This window comes from Sorex araneus, chromosome X (assembly GCF_027595985.1).
Source record: "Sorex araneus isolate mSorAra2 chromosome X, mSorAra2.pri, whole genome shotgun sequence".
Lineage (NCBI taxonomy): Eukaryota > Metazoa > Chordata > Mammalia > Eulipotyphla > Soricidae > Sorex > Sorex araneus.
The window spans coordinates 360857962-360872570 of NC_073313.1; positions in this window are offsets into that span (position 1 = coordinate 360857962).

The following is a 14609-nucleotide window of genomic DNA, read 5'->3' on the forward strand; positions in this document are numbered from 1 at the left end:
TCTCGGGGCCAAGCCAGCCCGCGGTCCAGTGCCGGGGCCTGAGGGTGCAGAGCAGCTAGGGCCCTGCAGTGCTGGGGGGCCCCCCTAGGCCGTGCTGTGGGGGCACTTGGAAGCCTGCAGGGACCACATGGTTCTGGCCTCAGAGCCAGGCACCTGCCTCAGCCCTGCAGAGCCCCTCCGGCTCCAGAAAGCTCTCAAAGGGAAACGCGTCCCAGGCAGCCCTGGTGGGGGGACATTTTTCTCTGGGCGTGGCAGGACCACAGAGCAGCAGAGAGCCCAGATCTGGGCGGGGTGGGGACGTGGGTCCGTCCACTCGGCTGATCCGCAGGGAGGCAGGAGCCGGCAGCTTCCAGAAATGCCGCCCCTGGGGGCTGGAGCGATAGCACAGCAGGTAGGGTGTTTGCCTTGCACGCAGTCGACCCGGGTTCGAATCCCAGCATCCCATATGGTCCCCTGAGGACCGCCAGGAGTGATTCCTGAGTGCAGAGCCAGGAGTAACCCCTGTGCATCGCCGGGTGTGACCCAAAAAGCAAAAAAAAAAAAGAAAGAAAGAAAGAAAGAAAGAAAGAAAGAAAGAAAGAAAGAAAGAAAGAAAGAAAGAAAGAAAGAAAGAAAGAAAGAAAGAAAGAAATGCCGCCCCTCAGGCAGAGCCCGCCTCACTGCACGGCTCCCCCCCTCCCCCCACTCTCTCCTGCAGCGGGGCCGCCGGGGCTCCAGGCTCAGCTGCTCCGAGCGCCTCGCTCATTTCTCCGCCATGAGGCTTTGCGCCCTGCCCAGGGAAATGCCCTGGAGAAGGTGCGGGGAGGGGAGGGAGACTTCTTTCGGTCCCCCCCCCACCGCCCACATGGGTCAGCTGAGGGGAACTTATTTATTTATTCAGCTGAGAGACTTATGTGCTGGGGGCTCAGAGATCAAGGAGGAAGTGGAGACTCCTGCCCCACAAGACAAGTTGCACCGGCTGTCTGTGACACACCCCAGCTGCCCGTCACTCCAGGCAGGCTCCCAGGCCCGGCCCCTCGGGTGGGCCGGGAGGGAGAAGGGGGCTCCACGCTCTAATGGGCTCACCCACGCCTCAGACCAGGCCAGGGCCTCTGAGTTCTTTACATTGCGCGCTTTGCCTTTTGGTTTTTGGGGGTCACACCTGCGCTCAGGGATTACTCCTGTCCCTGCACTCAGGAATTACTATTTATTGGCAGTGCTCAGGCAACCCTAGAGGATGCCGGGGTTCGAACCCGGGTCTGCCAGGTGCAAGGCAAATGCCCTACCTGCTGTACTATTTTGCAGCCCCAGGGCCTCTGAGATCTTTAGCACAGCTGAGAGCTCATTCCAGAGGTCAGCAGAACCCCAGGGTACGTGACCTTTGCTTTCTGAAGGAATTCTTGCAGGACATCAACGTGCTGACTTTCGCCCTCCTTTCTTCATGGCCGGGGCAAAATTACCCCTAGGAGGCCTGGCGGATATTCCCCAGGGACCATGCTGCAGGGCGGGCAGAGCAGTGGTGACCTTAGAGTGACTGCCACCACACCTCACTGCTAACAGGCCAGGCTGCCGGCCTTGGCAGTGGTTCTGGCCCGTGATCTCCACAGGAAGCCAGTCCCCAGCCCTGGCTTCGCACGGCCTCCGTGGCCTGCTGCACTGTTGTATAGGAGCCGCAGAACAGGAATCAAAAGTCAATAGCGTGTGTGTGTGCGCGTGTGTGTGTGTGTGTGTGCGTGTGCAAATGTGCAAGAATGCGCACGCGCACATGTGTGCAACTCCACTCTGAGGTGTGAGGATCAGGTGGACACAGAACTTTCCGGAAGGTGAAAGAGGAAGTTGGAGATGGCCTCTCGCACCATGTTTGCCTGCGTCTTCCCGAGGCCTCTGCACCCCTGCTGCCAGCTCAGTGCCCCCTGCTGCCAGCCCAGTGCCCCCCTGCTGCTGGCCCTTCCTCCATAGCCACCGTCCTGGAGCTGAGGCCGTAACCCTCCACATTCTGTTACGAGTCAGCTCAAAGCCAGGCTCCTGGCCATGCCGGGACGGGGCTGGGAGGAGGATGGCCGTCCCCCTAGCCCTCTGTCCCCAAGGCTATCTGAGGTCGGACCATGCCAAGGTTCCCCTTTGTTCTTTTTTTAAAAAATATTTTTAATTGAATCATTATGAGATACACAGCTACACAGTAGCTCATGGTTGGATTTTAGGCATACACTGTTCCAACACCCGTCCCTTCGCCAGCTCACTTTCCCACCTCCAGTGCTCCCAGTTTCCTTCCCACCACCCCCCGCCAGCCTGCCTCTATGGCCGGCAACTGTTCTTCTCTTTTCTTCTCTTTCTCTTTCGGTCTCCCTCTCTTCATCCCACCCTCCCTCTCTCCTCCCTCTCTCTTTCTCTCTCTTATTCTCTCCTTTCCTCTCCCTCTCTCTGTTTCTCTCTCTCTCTCTCTCTGCCACCCTGACTCCTTGGTCTGCCCTTTTTCCCCCCAGAGGAAAAGATTTAGGCTCACAGAGAGGAAGTGCTATGTTCAAGGTCATGAAGCAAGATAACCCGTGGCCAAGATGGGACTCCAGATAGTCCAACTCCCACAGAGAAAGGGCCCCGCCTCCCTGCCTCCCATCACAGATGGAAGCTGCTAATCTCGGGCTGAGTCATTCGGATGCTGGAAATTTCCCACATTGACATCTGGGCAAACACCAGGAGACACGCATGCATCCATGTGCACCGCACACATGCACACACGTGCACACGCCGTGTAAACCATACCCGACTTGCCGGCACCCAGCTGCAGGGTTGGCCTCGTGGAGCTGACCACCACAGTCCTGTCTGGCCCCGCGGCCCCCGAGACTCTGCACTGACAGTATCTCCCACTGCTGGCTGGAGGGCTGGGTGAGGACCTCTCCGGGTGGCCCAGGAGGGCTCACTCTGCTGGTGGCCAGGGACGCGGGGTCCCCAGGCACGCATGTTCCCAAACCCGTTAGGAGGAGGCGAGGTTCTCGCCCAGGCCGCTCTCCCGGGCACCGTGCCCTGGGCAAACCCTGCCCAGAGCCCCAAGCCCACACTGCACCAAGGGCAGCAGGAGGCACCGCAGCCAACACGCCCGTGGTGCCAAGGACTCCAAGGGAAAGGGCAGGCCTGGGAGCCAGGCCTGGGCTGGGTCACTGCCCTTCCGCAGCCCCGTTCCTCAACAGGAACTCGTGATCCGGAAAGTTCTGGTCTGACCCCAGGCCCAGGGGCCGGAAGAAGGTCCTGTCCCATCCCATCCCGTCCCAGCATTGCCCGGGACACAGCCCTGGCCGGCAGAGGCACCGTCCTCCGTGCCAGGAGGCCCGGGAAGCCACTGGACAGTGGTGTGGCCGTGCGGTGCTCTGTCCACTCCCGGGTCCGCTATCCTTCGGCTTGCTCTCAGGATACTTCCCTCTGCCAGGGGGCACACTCCAGGGGGTCCCTGCACCCCCCCATCCCAGGTACAGGGGGCCTGGTAGATCCAGGGCACCTTCCCATTGTGCACCCCTGGTGCCCCCCACAAGGAGTTCGCAGGCACTGCTAGGTGGCCAGAGATCTCGGTGGAACCTCCAAAGTGGCCACAGCCTGAGCTCAGCCGCCGACTGAGACACACAGAGACAGGACAGAATTTTTCAAGGTTTTATTCACACACCAAAACACGCTCCTACCAGGCACTCAGCACTGAGGGCTCACAAGCCCAAGAGACTCGGACCTCCGAGCACAAGGCAGCCCCGAGGCCTCGTAAGCCCAAGAGACTCGGAACTCTGACCGCCCTCGGGGAGAGGGTTTGAAGCCCTCTGCCCTCCTGCCTACGTGCCTGGGTGCACGCCCGCGTGTCTGGGTGCCCCCTGCCAGGTGCGTTTTCACAGCCCTGAGCCAGCCGGCCAAGGGTGCAGAAGCCAAACCGCGGTTAACACGTCTTGTTCCATTGGCTCGTGTCATTCTTATTATCTGTGCTCAGACGTCTGGCCGTTATGTCCGTGCCCTTGGGGTCTGGCATGTTTTTCCTACTAGGCTGTAAACCCATGACCCTGAGGCAGAGTGGAGCCTGGCTTTCCAAAACAGAGTCGCGGTGGTCCTGTCGGCACCTGACGGGGCCTCGTAGAGGAAGATGAGAAAGAAAGGAGGGGCTCGGGGGAGCCTAAGTGACATGTCCCAGATTGCAGAGAGCAGATGTGGGGTGGTCCGGGATTCTCCATTCTTAGGCTCAGGCACCTCCTCGCCCCCACCAATGCAGCTCTTAGGGTCCCCACAGAGCAAGAACCATCCCCAGAGACCTCCCTGGGTGAAGCCCTCAGCTCCAAGGCAGCCCTTCTGTTCAATGTGGAGCAGGGAGCTCACCAGACCCCAAAATGCCTCCCAGAGTGAGACAAGAGGGGTGGGGCGGCTTGTGCCCCAAAAACTGCATGAGGAGGCTCCTGTGTGTGCTTGTGCCCGGCTGTCAGGCGTCCTACAAGGGCCCCCGGACTCCTGGCCAGCTCTGCTCTTCAGGAAGGCATCAACTTGCTGAGAGCCCAGTAGTCCAGCCCGCACCCAGAGGTGCTGCCCTGCCTGGCTCGGATGCTGTTCTAGCCACATGGCCAAGGAACGTGGCTGAGGAGCCCGGAGGTGGCTCAAAGGGCAGGGCACTTGCTGGGGGAGCCGGGGTTCAGCCCTCTGAACCACATGATCCCCAAGCATGGCCAGCTGTGGACCCCAAAGGCAAACACTGAAAAGAATCTTGCTGATTCCTATCCCAGTGCCCATGTGCCACACAGCCCACCAAATGCCACCGCCAGGAGTCACTGAGGCACACAGTCCATTTCCTAGTGAGAAGCCCTCTCCATGTCCTTCAGCCTTGGTGGCAGGGACCAACATTCCTCAGGTCCTCCTTGGCCTCCCATCCTGTTCTGGGAAATAAACCGGTGAGCTTGAGCGTCTCTGCAGAGATTGAATTTGGTGTGAGTGTGTTCAGTTCTGATGTATGGACCTCTTGGGGAAATTTGGTGGTGGTTGGGGCGGGGAACTGGGAAAGGTTTTTCTCCCCCTAAAACGAAACAAAGCAAAACAAAACAAAATCCAGGATGGGATGTACGGCACCTTTGACTTCTCTGTGTGTGATGGCTGGAGTCATGCAGCCACTCTGTGACCATGAGCAGAAGCATGAGGAGCACAGTGAGGGGGGTAGAAAGAGGAGCTGGAGAGCTTATTTGTCACTGAGTCAGTGAGTGATCCTTCAAACCTTGAGACTTCTTGTCAGGCCTGAGAGATTATTCAAAGGGCCAAGTGAGAGCTTTGAATGACAGAAGCTGAGACTCAATTACTGGCACCACTTGGCTTCCGAGGCATGCCTGGGAATGACCCCCGAGCACTGCTGGGAGTGGCACAAGAATCAAAGAAAAGGAGACAAGGTATGATGGACAGGGGTGGGCTTCTGGCAGCAGCAGGAAGGGCCCTGGCTGCAGGTTCTGCCACAGGGTGAGCGTGGGCTGAGGCCAGTGGGCCTGGGGAGGCACAGGCCTGGCTTCCCTCCCTCTGCCTGCGCTGAGCCTCCACGTCTGTCTGAAGTGACAGCTGGGGTCCATCCCGAAGCTTTGGGGTCACTCCCAGGGACAGGGAAGTCCGGTGAGGTCTAGTTCAAAGCTCTCATCTCAAATCCCTGTAAGTGCTGATGTTTTCCCCAGCTCTGGGCTGAGACCATCCTGCAGCCCCAGGGACCCAGAGAGGAGCACGTGACCCTCTACTTCCTGCAGACCCAGGGACTCAGAGAGGAGCACGTGACCCTCTACTTCCTGCAGCCCCAGGGACCCAGAGGGGAGCACGTGACCCTCTACTTCCTGCAGCCCCAGGACTGTGAGAGGGGAGCACGTGACCTTCTACCTCCGCTGCTCAGGTCAGGCTGGGCAAGGGGGCTAAAGGGCAAGGGCACTCTCTGGGCTGGCTCTCCTGGACCCCTCTGTGGTCATGAGAATCCACACAAGACCCTGTCCCAAGAGGGTCCCATAAAGCTCCAGACTTCGGGTGCCTCCCACCCACCCGCACAGCCTCCTCTGCCCAACCATCAGGGGCCTTGGAGGAACCCTGTAAAAATCCAAAGAAGGCCCAGCCAGCCCCATCCCCTGGGCCAAAGGATGTGCATTTCGACCATGCACACAGGGGTGTTGAGAGCCCCACGTTCCCTGCCTCGTCTCCCAGGGGTGCACCCCTGTTCCAACACATCTAAGGAGCCACTGGGCTGGAAGCACCACAGCCCGTTGCTCTTGCACACACACACACACATACACACACACATACACATACGTATACATATACCATACATGCACGTACACCATGCCCACACACCATGCATGCACACACTCATACTCTCACACTGTGAATGCACACACATATATACATACAACACACTCACACACATTGTACATGCACACACTCATACCCACCATGCACACACACCACGCACTCACGTACACCAACACTACACATACATACACTCATGCATACACACACCATGCATGCACATGCACACACACACACATACACACACATACACACAGCTGAGCCCCAAGAGCTATCTCCTCCCTCTCAGCTCCGCTCCTGGGCAAGCAGCTGGCACGGGGAGGCAGGCCCAGGGGCCCTCAGGAAGACTCACCCCAGGAAAGATGCTCCTGTCCAGGACCAAGGAGCACAGAGTGGACAGAGCCAAGGGCGTTCACTGAGCACGTGCCACCAGCTGAGCCCCTGCCCGCTGCCACCCTGCAGAAGGCCAGTCCCAACCAAGGCTGCAGAGAGCCAAGGGCCGGAGCACCCACACAGCGGGCAGGGGCCCGGGGCCTTCCCCCACACCATGAGGGCCCCAAGAGAGACCAAGAGCGACCCCCGGGAAACAAGCTGGAAGTATCCGTAGCGCTGCTGGTGTGGCCCAGATCACACACACCCCAACCATGGACAAGCAGGTGTAACGGTCAGCATGTCCGGGGGAGGAAGTCGGGGTCCGGGAGAGCACCTCACCTGACCAAGTGCATGTCAGCTGTAAACGGCCTGGCAGGGTCCGAGCCCAGCCCAGCTCCTCCTGCACCCCACCCCGCCCGCAGCAGGATGGGGGGTGACAGCAGACAAGCACCCCAGCATTTCTGAGCCCTGAGTGATTTGGGATTAGTCCTCCTGACCTGGCCTCCCGCGGCCACCCTGCCCCCCTCTGCCCACTCCTGGGAGCAGATGGGCAGACCCCTCCCCCCACCCAGGTCTAAGTAGGGCACTGCGGGGGGCTGCGGGCAGGCGGCAGAGAGGCTGGCCAGGGAGGGGGAGAGCAGGAGGACCCCAGATGCATCCTCCCGCTGGGGATGTGGCCCCAGAAAACGGGGCGCTGCAGCACGGCTGAGCCCAGGGAGCACTGGGCCATAGGAGGCAGACACAGGAGCAGGACCCGCGCGGCTGCAGGCTTAGAAAGCTCTGGAAGACATTGCTCCTCCAGAGGGACGGGAAGCAGATGGGGGAGGGGGGGTGGGGGGGGCGTCCCTGCCTACATGTGCGCCGGCACACGCTTACCGGACCTGCGCCCTCCTCTCCCTGTTCCTGGCCTCTCTATAAAAACAGTCTCCTTTTTTCTTTATTTCCTTAATTTTGTGGAGAAAGGGTATTTCGGCCACACCTGGCAGAGCTCAGGTTTACTCCTGGCTCTGTGCTCAGGGATCACCCCCGGTGGTGCTCAGGGGACCTTATGTGATGCCAGGGACAGAACCGGGGTCAGCTGCGTGCAAGGCGGGTGTTTTTCCCGCTGGCCCCTGCACAGAAGCCATTTCTAAGCAAACAGCCTGGATGCAGTAGAGCGAGCCAGGGTGCAGAGCTGGCCACGGAACTGCCCACAGCCCCTGAATCCTGGTGCAGTGGCTGGGTGGGGGGCGGGAAGGAGAGGGCAGGGCAGGGGGAGAGTTCCCCACCTTTTTCCAGAGCACTGGGGGGAGGGGTAACCACCGATGCTGCAGCTCAGCTCCCTCCAGCACAGCCTTGGCCCTGGGACCACAGAGTATCTGGATTTGGCCAGTGACCCCAGTGACCCCAAGGCACCACAGGTGCTGCCGCCCCAGCCAGGAGGGGTGGAGGAGGCTGGCCTAAGAGTTGGCGCCCCCAGCTCAGTTCGAGGCCAGTAAAGGCAGAATCCAGAGAGCATCTCGCATGGACCGTTTCTTTTTTTTTGCTTTTTGGGTCACACCTGGCAATGCACAAGGGTTACCTCCTGGCTTTGCACTCAGGAGTTACTCCTGGCAGTGCTCAGGGGACCATATGGGATGCTGGGAATCGAACCCGGGTCGGCCGCGTGCAAGGCAAACGCCCTACCCGCTGTGCTATTGCTCCAGCCCCGCATGGACCGTTTCTTAGGCTGTTGCGGGTTGTGAGGTGCCAGCGAGCCAGCCGGGCCTCTCCCGCTGGGCACACGCCCTCCGCTGAGCCCTGCCAGGGCCCTGTCTTAGTCTTTGGGTTGTTTTAGGGCCTCACCCAGTGGTGCTCCCCAGGACTGGCTCTGCACTCAGGAATCACTCCTGGCGGGGCTTAGGGGACAATATGGGGTCCCAGGGATCCAACCTGGGCCAGCCTCGGGCAAGGCAAGCGCCCTACGAGATATATTTTTGCTTCAGCCCCTGACTCAGCCCTCTTTTTATTTGTTTGTTTGTTTGTTTGTTTTTGGGTCACACCCGACAATGCACAGGGGTTACTCCTGGCTCATGCACTCAGGAATTACTCCTGGTGGTGCTCAGGGGACCATATGGGATGCTGGGAATCGAACCTGGGTCAGCCGCATGCAAGGCAAACGCCCTACCCACTGTGCTATTGCTCCAGCCCCTGACTCAGCCCTTTAACGTCCCCCTCCCTCCTCCCTCTAGGCCTCCCCACCTAAACCACGGGGATGGGGTGCCCCCAGCCTCCAGCTCCTGGACCGTCACCCCCTGCCCGGGGTGGAGCACAGGGCCGTTGAACCATCATCCAGTTGGGGCTGGGCTTGCTTCGGGGGGCCTCAGGGGTTCTTTCCTATCCACAGTACTCAGGACAAGCCTTCGCCCCGTGCTGCTTGTGATTCCAGAAGCTCCATCGCCAAGGAATACCCCCAGACTCTAAGTCCAGGACAGGAATGGAAGTAGAGAGTGCCCAGAGGATCCACTGTCCCACCCGCCACTGTCCCCGGTCCACCGCAACCCCCCGCGTGCCACCATGCCCACCTCCCACGGCCCCCACCTGCTGCTATCCGCTGCTCGCTGCCCGCTGCCCCAGGCATGCCCAGCTCCCCGCCTCCGCTTGGAGAGGGCCTGTGGTTTTGCCCGAGGGGCTACAATGACACTCTCAGCCCTGTGCTTTGCAGCAGTTTAAACGACGGCTTTGTCCAACAGCTTCTTAACGAGGCGATCCTCCCTTCTCCTTCCATAGCATTTACATTTTCGGGCTTTTACACGAAGCTGCTTTTAAGCAAAGATAGGCAGGACTTTGCTCAAACGTCCCCATAAAAAGTAGAATCTGGGAAGCCTCCAGCCTGACTGGCCAGGGCAGGGCTTCGGAAGCCAGCGGCCGGGCCGAGAGGAGCTGCTGGTAACGGCCAGGGAGCAGGGAGGAGGCATCTGACCCGCACATGCCGCCCTGTTCAATCCTCCATACCACAGGTGGTCCCCCCCCGCGGCCCCCCAGGAAAGATCCCTGAGCACAGCACCAGGAGTAAGCCCTGAGCACTTCTTGCTGCCCCCCCCATATAAAAGAGACTCAATGTACACCGTTCTGTCAGATCCATCCAATATGGTAACGGTGACCACTAGACCCATTTTACAGGTGGCGAGCAGGCCCAGAGAGGTCAGCGCACATGGGCACTCCTGATTCTCCAGCACAGGCCCTTTAAGGCATCCCCAAACCCTTAGGACGACTGAAGCCGCATGCCAAGCCTGGGGTCCTGCCAGGCTCTTAGGCCAGCCACCCTCCTGTCCCGACTGAGGACACTTGGCTACATCCTCCCCAATTCTCACCTCATCTGCCTTCCCTCAGACGTTGGACCTCAGCGCCTCCTGTGATTACTCAGCATCTGCCTGAATCACTGAGCCTGTAATAGCTACGACAGGGTTTGCGCGCGCGCGCCTGCACATACGCACACGCTCATCTACGCGCGCACATACACACGTAAACACACAGGCACAGACACACGCGCGCACACACCCCCTTAGCAGCGGGATCAGTGCGCCATCTAGCGGCCATGTCTCGAGCTTGCGGGTAAAGCACCTGGGCGCTCCCGCAGGCACACAGCAAGTCCAGCCTCCAGGTGTCCAGCCTCCAGGTCCAGAATCTGGCACTGACGCGGCGAGACCCTCACGGAGACCCTGGTTCCGAGATTGCCCTGGGGTCCTGGCGGACGCTGCCTCTCTCGCTGGCAGCTGTAAAAGGGCAGGGGACACCGTCTTCGGGGTCGTGCAGCCTGCCTTCCTTCTGCTTGCCGCTGCGGTTTTGTGCTTTATTTATTTATTTATTTACTTATTTACTTATTTACTTATTTACTTATTTTAAAGCCGGGGGTGTGAGTGGACTCTCCCCAGCGGTGCTGGGGCTGCTGCTCGTGGCTCTGTGCTCGGAGGTCACTCCCCGCAGAGCTCTGGAGCCACATGCAGCGTCAGGGATGGAACCCGAGGTGGGTTGCATGCAAGGCAAGTGCCTCGGTCCCTGTTCCATCTTCCCGGCCCCATCGCTGTGTTTTTATATTTCCCATTCCCGCCCTTCCCTTTGTCCTCAGGGGCCCTTGTGGCCACGGCCAGGTCGCACACTCGGTGGCGGTGTTCACTCCCCCTGGTGGTGGTACCGGGGATCGCCAGCTGCGGCGCCTGAGCTGAAACCAGAAGCCCGCCAAGGGGGCGCGCCAGGGCAGAGCCACGTCCCCAGGACCTGGCTAGTGCTTTTGAGTAGGTGCAGGTATACAAGGCATAAAATCCGAATTTTACCTCCACTGTCCTCGCCTCAGTTCCTAAACACTGCCTCGTGTTACACTTGCACGTTTACACTTGAATTTCTTAGCTTTCTGTTTTGCTTTTGTTTGGGGCTCATATTTGGCGGTGTTCAGGGCTTACTCCTGGCTCTGTGTTTGGGGACCACTCCTGGATATATATATAAATATATATATACATATATATATTTTTTAATTTTTTTGGGGGGCCACACCTGGTGATGCTCATGGGTAACTCCTGGCTCTGTATTCAGGAATTACTCCTAGCAGTGCTCAGAGGATCATACAGGATGCCAGGGATCGAACCCTACCCACTGGAATATGACTCCATCCCCTATCACTGTTATCATCATTGTCATCTCATTGCTCATCGATTTGCTCGAGCGGGCACCAGTAACGTCTCCATTTTGAGACTTGTTGTTGCTGTTTTTGGCGTATAGAATACACAACGGGTAGCTTGCCAGGCTCTGACGTGCGGGCGAGATACTCTCGGTAGCTTGCCTGGCTCTCTGAGAGGGGTGGAAGAATGGAACCCAGCTTGGCCACGTGCAAGGCGAACGCCCTACCGCTGTGCTATCGCTCCAGCCCCATCCCCTACAGTTACATTTTTAAGCCTTATACCCATATAAATAATTTTCTTCACCAATGGAATCATCAAACATCAGCACTTAGGGAGCATTGTTGGCCGTCTGTGAAGCTACATTGCAGTTCCTCTTTGCGTGTGTGTGTGTGTGTGTGTGTGTGTGTGTGTGTGTGTGTGTGTGTGTCAGGGGCGAGGGGGAGAGACACCAAAGCTAATTTAACCTCTTGCCTTCTGATGGACAATGGTTCCCCTCAGTTAAAAACAAATGCACAGTGGGGAGACCCTTAGCATCAATTCTGGAAGTCAATTGTTGGGAAGGCCAATTAGAGCTTACTTTGATCTCTGACGCTAGAGAACCAACATATTAAGAGTTCAAATACTTGAGGTCTTATTGTCCCATGTAAGTAAGTCTAGAGGTGAGAGTCAGGAGGCTCCCACCCCCCTCCCCAAAGCCCGTGCTGGGGCAAAGGTTGTGCTTGTGTAACTTTTATAGGAATTACCCAACCATGCCCAACTACTCTCCTCGGAGGCTGTAATATCTTTTTTTTTTTTTTGAGGGAGGTGGGGCAGGGCTACACACACAGCTGTGCTCAGGGTTTCCTCCTGGTTCTGTGCTCAGGGGCCACTCCTGTGAGGCGCTAGGAATGGAACCAGAGTTAGCCGCATGCAAGGCACGTGCCTTACCCCAGTACTATCTCTCTGCCCCAAGAGGACATAGTTTCTTGATTTCCACCATCATAAAATTGTTTCTCTATAGTCTGGCCAACATCACATTATTATATCCTTTCAAATTTCCTCAAGAGCCGAGCACAAGCTTTACATGCAGGAGTCTGGGGTTTAACCCCCAATGTGACACGGTCCCCTAGCACAGAGCTGAGCTAACCCCTGACCATTGCAAGAAGTGTGGCCCCCTAAAGAGTAACTGTATCACTGTGTCACTGTCATCCCATTGTTCCTGGATTTACTCGAGCGGGCACCAGTAACGTCTCTATTCCTCCCAGCCCTGAGATTTTTAGCAGCCTCTCCTTACTCGTCTTTCCCAACGATTGGAAGCTCTTTCAGGGTCAGGGGAATGAGACCTACTGTTACTGTTTTTGGCATATGAAATACACCAAGGGTAGCTTGCCAGGCTCTGCCCATGCGGGCAAGATACTCTCAGTAGCTTGCCAGGCTCTCCGAGAGGTATGTGTGTATATATATATATATATATATATATATATATATATATATACTTGAATATGCATATATGCATATATATGTGTGTGTGTATAGTGTGTGTATGTGTACATAATACATATATTACTCTGTATGATTTGTTGCCTACTGTCTGAACTCCGTAAAGTATGGTGTGGTCATTATGGAAAATGGGTAGGAAGTGTCTTGTAATGTGTCTTCACAGCCGCGCGGTCCGGAAAGCGTCCTGGAGTATGGCAGTGGTTGGGTAGTGGAGGTCGGCTGCCAGGGCTGGGTCCCTTGGAGCAGGGAGGGCTCTCACCCGCCCCCTGCTGGGGCGCCCTGAGTGAAAAAAGCCTGGCGCGGAGTCAGTAACAATATAATAAAATTAAAATTTGCAATCAGATGAGTGAAAACATCATTAAACATTTTGTCTTATTAAAAATGTTGAACATTTTTCTCCCGGGTCCCCTTCCCGTGGGTTGTCTGGTTATATTCATCACCTCTTGTCTTTTTCCTGTTTATGGTTTTGTTTGGACTGGAATTTTGTTAACACTCACGTAGGGACAGTCCTCGTGCCATAAAAATCACGAATATTACAGGTCTGAATTCCAGTCCATCCACCGGCTTGCCACCAACTAATTTGAGGGCACAAAGCCTTCCCCCCACCACAAGACACCCAGTGACCATTATTAACCCCCTCAGTCCCCCCTCTCCTGCCCTCCTCTCCCTCGGCCAGGTGTGGAAGTCCCTCCCCTCCACACCTTCCCTGGCTATCCTCGGGTGCTCCCCTGGTGGAAGGGTCTTTTGGGAAAACCTTAGGCTTCTCCGTGCCCCTGTGTTCAAGGGTCTCTCCTTCTGCTTTTTTTTTTAATTTTTTATTGAGTCACCATGTGGAAAGTTACAAAGTTTTCAGGTTTAAATCTCAGTTATACAATGCTCGAATACCCATCCTTTTTTTTTTTTTTTGATCACACCCGGCGATGCCCAGGGTTTTCTTCCTGGCTCTGCACTCAGGAATTACCCCTGGCGGTGCTCAGGGGACCATATGGGATGCTGGGAATCGAACCCGGGTCCACCGCGTGCAAGGCAAACGCCCTACCCGCTGTGCTATTGCTCCAGCCCCGGGTCTCTCCTTCTGTTGCTTTACTGGGGGACTAGACCTTGGCTGTGTGTCCATTGGGCAGCTGGTGGGCAACCTCAGCACGTGTGGATGAGCTGGACCTCGATTCCTCCTGGGAAACACCATGGAACCTTCCAGCAGCTCTGCCTCCTCATCTGGCTTTGGGTTCCAGGTGTCCCCAAATCTCCTGTCCCTTAATGCCTCTGCCTCTGTGTGGCTACTCGGTGGGGGTGGGGTGGGGTGGGGAGCAGAGCCATGTCAATTTCTGAGACTTCTTAGGAAGGTAAGGTTAATCCAAGGGTATAGGTCAAGGTCGTAGGTCAAGGCTAGGTGGAGTTGCTGGCGGGAAAGAGCCATGTCAGTATCTGGGACTTCTTTACAGGTCAAGGTTCAGTTACAGATCAGAGAAGAGAAATTGCCTCAAGGGGTTCTGGTCCTGGTTCTGGTCCTCCTCGAAATGATCTTATTCCTGGTCTTCCTCGGCCCCTCCCAGAATGCCCGAACCCTCCCTCCAGCTAGACGGGTGTCACGCTTAGAGGACAGGTGTCATTCAGACTTCTCAGGGGGACAGAAAGCCCGTGGGCTCCATCACCAGCTGTCAGCCCGACACACGCCAGCTGCGGCCACTGGGCAGGCTGTGGGGCCACAGGCCCACAGGGACACGCAAGCTGAGGACAGCGGGTCCTTTGGAGCGAGCATGAGCAGGTCCAAGACAAAGTGGGTCCCTTGGCGCTGAGGAGACGGGCTCTGGCTTCACTGAAGTCCAAGAGAGAGACCACCCTCTCCCCGCCTCCATCCAACTCCCAGAC